At 44.4% G+C, this 7,063-nt stretch overlaps 1 protein-coding gene across 1 annotated transcript in view; it reads left to right on the forward strand.

Moving 5' to 3' along the window:
- Positions 1–563: 563 nt before the first annotated feature.
- Nost (Nostrin) overlaps positions 564–7,063 on the forward strand; it is a 57,530-nt gene continuing 51,030 nt past the window's right edge. The window contains exon 1 of the mRNA XM_070138253.1: positions 564–598. The gene's annotated coding sequence lies outside the window, so the exon portion shown is untranslated. The remainder of the gene's footprint in view (positions 599–7,063) is intronic.

Consider the following 7,063-nt stretch of genomic DNA (forward strand, 5'->3'; position numbering starts at 1 on the left):
ATATATATATATATATACATATACATGTATATTCATATATATATATATATATATATATATATATATATATATATATATATATATGTATATGTATATATATATATATATATATATATATATACATATATATATATATATATATATATATATATATATATATATATGTATATATATATATGTAATTGTATGTATATATATATACATATATATATATATATATATATACATATACATATACATATATGTATATGTATATATATATATATATATATATATATATATATATATATATATATATATATATATACATATAGACATATAGACATGCATACATACATACACACATACTTACATGCATACATAACACACACACACACACACACACACACACACACACACACACACACACACACACACACACACACACACACACACACACACACATTTGTATGTATGTTTCTGAGAAATCAGGTATTAATTATTAGTATTTGTATTAGTATTTATTTTATAACGAACAGCTCCTCGAGAACGCAATTTTAATGTATTTTTTTTTCTTTCGTTACAGGTACGTGTGAGAGACGAAGGAGCTGCGCGCGGTGTAAGTAGAGAGTCACGTGCCGGTACGTGGCGGTATGACGCAATCCCAGCTGTTGGGGAAGCATCTCTGCCGTGTGTAATGAATGCTTGGTGCTGCCTGCGGGGGCTGAGGGGGCGGGGTGGGGGAGGAGGGGTGCTGAAAGGGGGATTTCTAGGGGGTGCTGATTCGTTGTTTTATTTGTAATGTTATTATTATTATTTCTGTCTCTTTCTGCCTTTCTTTTTCTTTCTTTCTTTCTTTCTTTCTCTTTCTCTTCTGCTCTCCCTCTCCCTTTCTCTCTCTCTACCCCCTCTCTCTCTCTCTCTCTCTCTCTCTCTCTCTCTCTCTCTCTCTCTCTCTCTCTCTCTCTCTCTCTCTCTCTCTCTCTCTCTCTCTCTCTCTCTCTCTCTTTCTCTCTTTCTCTCTTTCTCTCTCTCCCTCTCTCCCTCTCTCCCTCTCTCCCTCTCTCCCTCTCCCTCTCCCTTTCTCTCTCTCTCCCTCTCCCTCTCTCTCTCCCTCTCCCTTTCTCTCCTCCCCACAATCTGCGACGAAGAAGGAAATGGAAGGAAAAGTGTCGCGGATGCGGTCAGCGGCAGCACGACACGGCGGGACATGTGTTGGGAAGTGACACATTTTGTCCGTGATTGACAGACTTTCGAAAGGAGGGAGGGAGGATGGGAGAGGGAGGGAGAGGAAGGAAGGGAGGAAGGGAGGGAGGGACGGAGAGGAAGGGAGCGAGGGAGGGAGGGAGGGAGGGAGGGAGGGAGGGAGGGAGGGAGAGGAAAGGAGGGACGGAGAGGAAGGGAGGGAGGGACGGAAGAACAGGGAGGGACGGACGCAGAGGGAATGGGAGGGAGGGAGGGAGAGGAAGGGAGGGACGGAGAGGAAGGGAAATGGTGAAACAGACAGACAAACAGACAAAGAGTCAGGAAAACAGAAAAAGAGACAGAGAAGTTATGTGTGAATGTTTATGTGTGTGTGTCTCTCTCTCTCCTCTTTGCTACGGTAGCCTAAGAAGCACACACATGACCCCCTCCCCTCTGCCTGTCTCTCCCCCCCACCCTCCCCTACCCCCGACCAGCAGTCAGTACGTAGTCGCTTATGCGGATCGTGAGGCGCGGACGGACGAACGAACGAATGGATAAATGGAGGGAGGAACGGATAAATGGACAAGCGGACGGACTAACGGACGGAGGAAAGGATGGACGGATAAATGGACAAACGGATGGACGAACGAACGGATAAACGGACAGACTGACGGACGGACGGATAAACGGACGGACGAAGGAACGAACGGACAAACGGACGGGCGTACGAACGAATGGATAAACAGACAGACGGACGAGCGAACGAACAAACGAACGGATAAAACAGACAGACGAACGGACGGATCGACGGACGACTGGACGCAGAGGTGGCAGTGGTCGAGTCGTGACGCCGACCCAGTTCCCATGGCCGGCTCGAGGCATGGAGGCAATGGGGGGCGGGGGGAGTACTTCGTGATGGGGTGGTGGGGTGAGGGGGAGGGGGGAGTGGGTGAAGGGGAAGGGGGAGTGGGTGATAGGGAGGGGGGATGGGGAAGGGGGAGTGGGTGAGGGTGAGGGGAAGAAAGGGGAATGGGCGAGGGGGAGGGGGAAGGGAGAAGGGGAGGGGGAGTGGGTGAGGGGGAGGGAGAAAGGGGGAGTGGGTGAGGGGGAGGGGGAGGGGAGAGTGGGTGAGGGGGAGGGGAAGGGTAGTGGGTGAGGGGGAGGGGGAAGGGGAGTGGGCGAAGGGGAGGGGGAAGAGCAGGGGAGTGAGAGGGCGTAAGGGGGGGGAAGAGGAGAAGGGTGAAGGGAGGGAATTTGGGGGTGGGGAGTAAGGGGTTGAGGTAAGAGGTTGGAGAGGGTAAAGGGGAAGAGGAGGGTGAGGGGAAAAGGGGGAAAGGGGAGGGAGCGAGTTTGCTTGGCGTCCTTCGCTGGTAATTCATCTACTGTGGCCTTCCTCCTCCTGTTGTTGTTGTTGTTGCTGTTCTTGAGTTGTACTGTTGTTGATGTCTTCTTGATGTTGCTCTTCTGCTTAGTCAGCTTATTGTTATTGTTATTATTATTATTATTATTATTATTATTATTGTTGTTGTTTTACTTCTTTTTTTTCTTCTACTTCTTTTTCTTCAAATTCTTCTTCTTCTACTTCTTCAACTTCTTCAGTTTCTTCAAATTCTTCTTCTTTTTCTTTTTCTTCAAATTCTTCTTCTTTTACTTCTTCTTCTTCTTCTTCTTCTTCTTCTTCTTCTTCTTCTTCTTCTTCTTCTTCTTGGTCTTCTTCTTCTTCTTGGTCTTCTTGTTTCGGTCGTGTTTGCTGTTCTGATTAAGATCATTATTACTGATAGTGTTGAAGTTATCAGCAGTAGGTATTGTAGTAAAAGTAGGCCTAGTAATAGTAGCAGCAGTTGTAGCAGCCTACTATCTTGACCATTATGATTTTTATTTGTCAGCACTTGTCATCCTTATTGGTTATTTTCATTTATTGATTATTGCAGTGATAGCAGTAGTAGTAGTATTGGTAGTAGTAGCAGAAATAGTAGTAGTAGTAGTAGCAGAAATAGTAGTAGTAGTAGTAGTAGTAGCAGTAGCAGGAGCATAAGGAGTAGTATTAGAAGTAGAAGTATTAGTAGTAGAAGTATTAGTAATAGAAGCAGTAGAACTAATAGTAGTAGTAGTAGCAGTAGAAATAGAAATAGTAGTAGTAGTAGTAAAAATAAAAGTGGTAGACGTAGAAATACTAGTAGAGGTAGTAATAGCAGTAGTAGAGGTAGTAGAGGTAATAGTAGCAGTAGCAGTAGTAACAGTAGTAGTAGTGGTGGAAGTAGTAGTAGTAGTAGTAGTAGTAGTAGTAGTAGTAGTAGTAGTAGTAGTAGTAGTAGTAGTAGTAGTAGTAGTAGTGGAAGTAGTAGTAGTACTAGTAGTAGTAGTGGGGTTGGTGGTGGTAGTAGCGATAAGTATTCTCAGAAACATCAACACCATCGTTTCTAAAGGTCGCCATTGGACATTGTTGTAATATCTGGTTTATCCCGGATTCCGTTAGCGAGAGAGAGACAGACAGACAGACAGACAGACAGACAGACAGACAGACAGACAGACAGACAGAGAAGGAGAGGGAGAAGATTTAGATGTTAAGATTAAGATTTAGTTTCATTTCCATTTATTATTTATTATTATTCTTTGCTGTGACATACCGTCTGTTTTATTTTGCCTTCTGAGTCTCCCCCTGTGTGCGAGGAATGGCCGGGGTGACCATTCAGTGCGCAGGATAGTACACAGGTCAGCAAGATTGCAAGCCCGGCACGTCACCAGTGGACTGCACAGAAAGAGAAAGAGAAAGAGAAAGAGATTAGAACAGAAAGAGAAAGAGAAAGAGATCAAAAGATGAGATAAAAATAAAAGGAAAAAAGGTAAACAATAAAAGCGAATGGGAGGAAAAGATGAGATAAAAAGAAAAAGAAAAAAAGGTAAACAATAAAAGCGAATGAGATGGAAAAGATGAGATAAAAATATAGGGGAAGAAAGTAAACAATAAAAGCAAATGAGATGGAAAAGAAACAATTACAGAGAATATCGTGAGTAAAAAAGAGAAAGAGAAAGAGATCAAAAGAAGAAAAAAAAATGATAATAATTCTCAGAGTAGAAACTAGGTCAGAACCTCCAAGCGCGCCACAAATATTTTCAAGGCGAAGTGGCCTTTATTTTCAAGATTAATGAACTCAGGGACTTGGTCTGCGCGTTGCGTCCGGCTTCTGTGATTGGAGCGAAGGAGGAGGGAGAGGGAGGAAGCGGTAGAGAGAGAGGGAGAGGAAGAGGGAGGAATGGGGGGATGAAGGAGAGGAGGGAGGAGGAGGGGGAAGAGGGAGGAATAAGGGAGAAGGAGGAAGCAGGAGGGAGAGGAGGAAGCGGTAGAGAGAGGGAGAGGAAGAGGGGAGAAGGAGGAAGGATGGGGAGGAGGAGGAAGCAGTAGAGAGAGGGAGAGGAAGAGGGAGGAATGGGGGGATGAAGGAGAGGAAAAGGGAGGAATAGGGGGAGAAGGAGGAAGCAGTAGATAGAGGGAGAGGAAAAGGGAGGAATAGGGGGAGAAGGAGGAAGCAGTAGAGAGAGGGAGAGGAAGAGGGAGGAATAGGGGGATGAAGGAGGAAGGAGGAGGAGGAGGAGGAAGCTTTTATTGTTTACCTTTTTTTCCTTTATTTTTTATCCCATCTTTTCCTCCCATTCGCTTTTATTGTTTACTTTTTTTTATCTCATCTTTTCCTCCCATTCGCTTTTATTGTTTACCTTTTTTTTCCTTTTTTTATCTCATCTTTTCCATCCCATTCGCATTTATTGTTTACCTTTTTTTCCCTTTTCTTTTTATCTCATCCTTCACGCCGCTCCAGACGCGGTAATCGAGGCTGAATATGAATGAAATGAAATAAAAATAGAAAATAAAAAAAATCATAAAAAATGAAAGAGGTCTGGAGATCGCGGGGTATTTTCAGGTCCTGTGACGTCTGTCTGTGTTGGTCTGTTGTGATGGATATGTTGTTTCTTTGTTCGTTTGTTTTGCTTTGTTTGTTTGTTTTCATTCTTGTGGTATTTGTTTGTTTGTTTGTTCAGTTGGCTATTTATTGTGCTAAATAAAATCGTTTGTTGTATTGAAAAAAGTCTTTGTCAAGGGAAATAAGATCGTTTGTATTTTTTGTTGTTGTTGTTGTTGTTTCTTTGTCAAACGAAATCAAATCGTTTGTTTTATTTTTTGTTTCATTGGAAAAGGAAAAATAATTTTAATTTTTTTATTTGCCAAACAAAGTAAAATAGCTTGTCTTTTTTTTCTTTTTTTTCGGTGGAAATCAAATCTTTTGTCTTATTTTCATTTTTGTTTCAAAGGGAAAAAAATCGTTAGTCGTTATAAAATAGAAGTAATAATTACCCAATCAACTGAAACAGTAATGATGATAATGATGTGGAAGATGATGATAGTGACAATTATGATGATAGTAATGATAGTATTGACGATGAAGAAAATTATGGTGGGAATGGTGAAAATGAAGATAAGGATGATGGAAATGAAGAAATTGATGATGGTGAAGATGAAGAAAATGATGATGATGGTGAAGGTAAAGATGATTATGGAAATTAAGAAAATGATGATGATGGTGAAAATGGACATCATGATGATGGTGAAGATGAAGATAATGATGATGGGAATGAAGATAATGATAAAAATGATGATGGTGATAAGAAAGAAGAGAGAAAAAAAAAGAAAACTCAAGGAAGAACACACTCAAACAACTTCCCAATAAATAATATAAAAGATAATGATAAAAATGATGATGGTGATAAGAAAGAAGAGAGAGAAAAAAAGAAAACTCAAGAAAGAACACACTCAAACAACTTCCCAATAAATAATATAAAAGATAATGATAAAAATGATGATGGTGATAAGAAAGAAGAGAGAGAGAAAAAAAAGAAATCTATAGGAAGAACACACTCAAACAACTTCCCCCCCCCCCCACACACACACAAAAAAGAGAAAAAAATTCTAATTATGCCATTAATTGATTCCCAGCACGTTCTCCCCCCCCCTCCCCCCCAGCCACGCAGACACTAAATAGCGAAAGTTAAATCGGGAAATTTAGAAGCCTTTTGTTTACGTACGCTGTGAGGGGGCGGGGGGCGGGGGAGGAGGGGAGAGGGGGGACAGGGGGCACGAGAGGGGGGAGGGAGAGAGGGGCACAGGGGCACGAGAGGGGGAGGGAGTAGGGGGCTCAGGGAGCACGAGAGGGAGGGTAGTGGGGGCACAGGGGCAGTAGAGAGGGGGAGGGGAGAGGGGCGCAGGGAGCACGGGAGGGAGGCACTAGGGCAGTAGAGAGGGGGAGGGGAGAGGGGCACAGGGGGCACGGGAGAGGGGGAGGGGGAGGGAGAATGGGACAGGGGGCACGGGAGGGAGGCTAGGGGGGGACAGGGGCAGTAGAGAGGAGGGGGAGGGAGGGGAGAGGGGCACAGGGGCAATAGAGAGGGGGGAATGGAGAGGGGTACAGGGAGCACGGGAGGGAGGGTAGTGGAGCACAGGGGCAGTAGAGAGGAGGAGGAGGAAGGGGAGAGGGGCACAGAGGGCATGAGAGAGAGAGGAAGGGGGGGGGGGGTCGCTAGTGAAAGCTTGCCGCTGCCTGTCGCTTTCCCTCCTCCTGCCGGGCAGCTGGTTTGATCTCGGCGGCAGGGAGTCTGTGTGCGTGTGTGTGTGCGTGTGTGTGTGTGTGTGTGTGTGTGTGTGTGTGTGTGTGTGTGTGTGTGTGTGTGTGTGTGTGTGTGTGTGTGTGGGTGCGTGAGCGTGTGCGTGTGGGGGTGTGTTCGTGAGCGTTTGCGTGTGCGTGTGCGCGTGCGTGTGCGTGTGCGTGTGCGTGTGTGTGTGTGTGTGTGTGTGTGTGTGTGTGTGTGTGTGTGTGTGTGAGAGAGAGAGAGAGCGAGAGAGAGAGAGAGG

This window comes from Penaeus vannamei, chromosome 24, assembly GCF_042767895.1.
Source record: "Penaeus vannamei isolate JL-2024 chromosome 24, ASM4276789v1, whole genome shotgun sequence".
Classification (NCBI taxonomy): domain Eukaryota; kingdom Metazoa; phylum Arthropoda; class Malacostraca; order Decapoda; family Penaeidae; genus Penaeus; species Penaeus vannamei.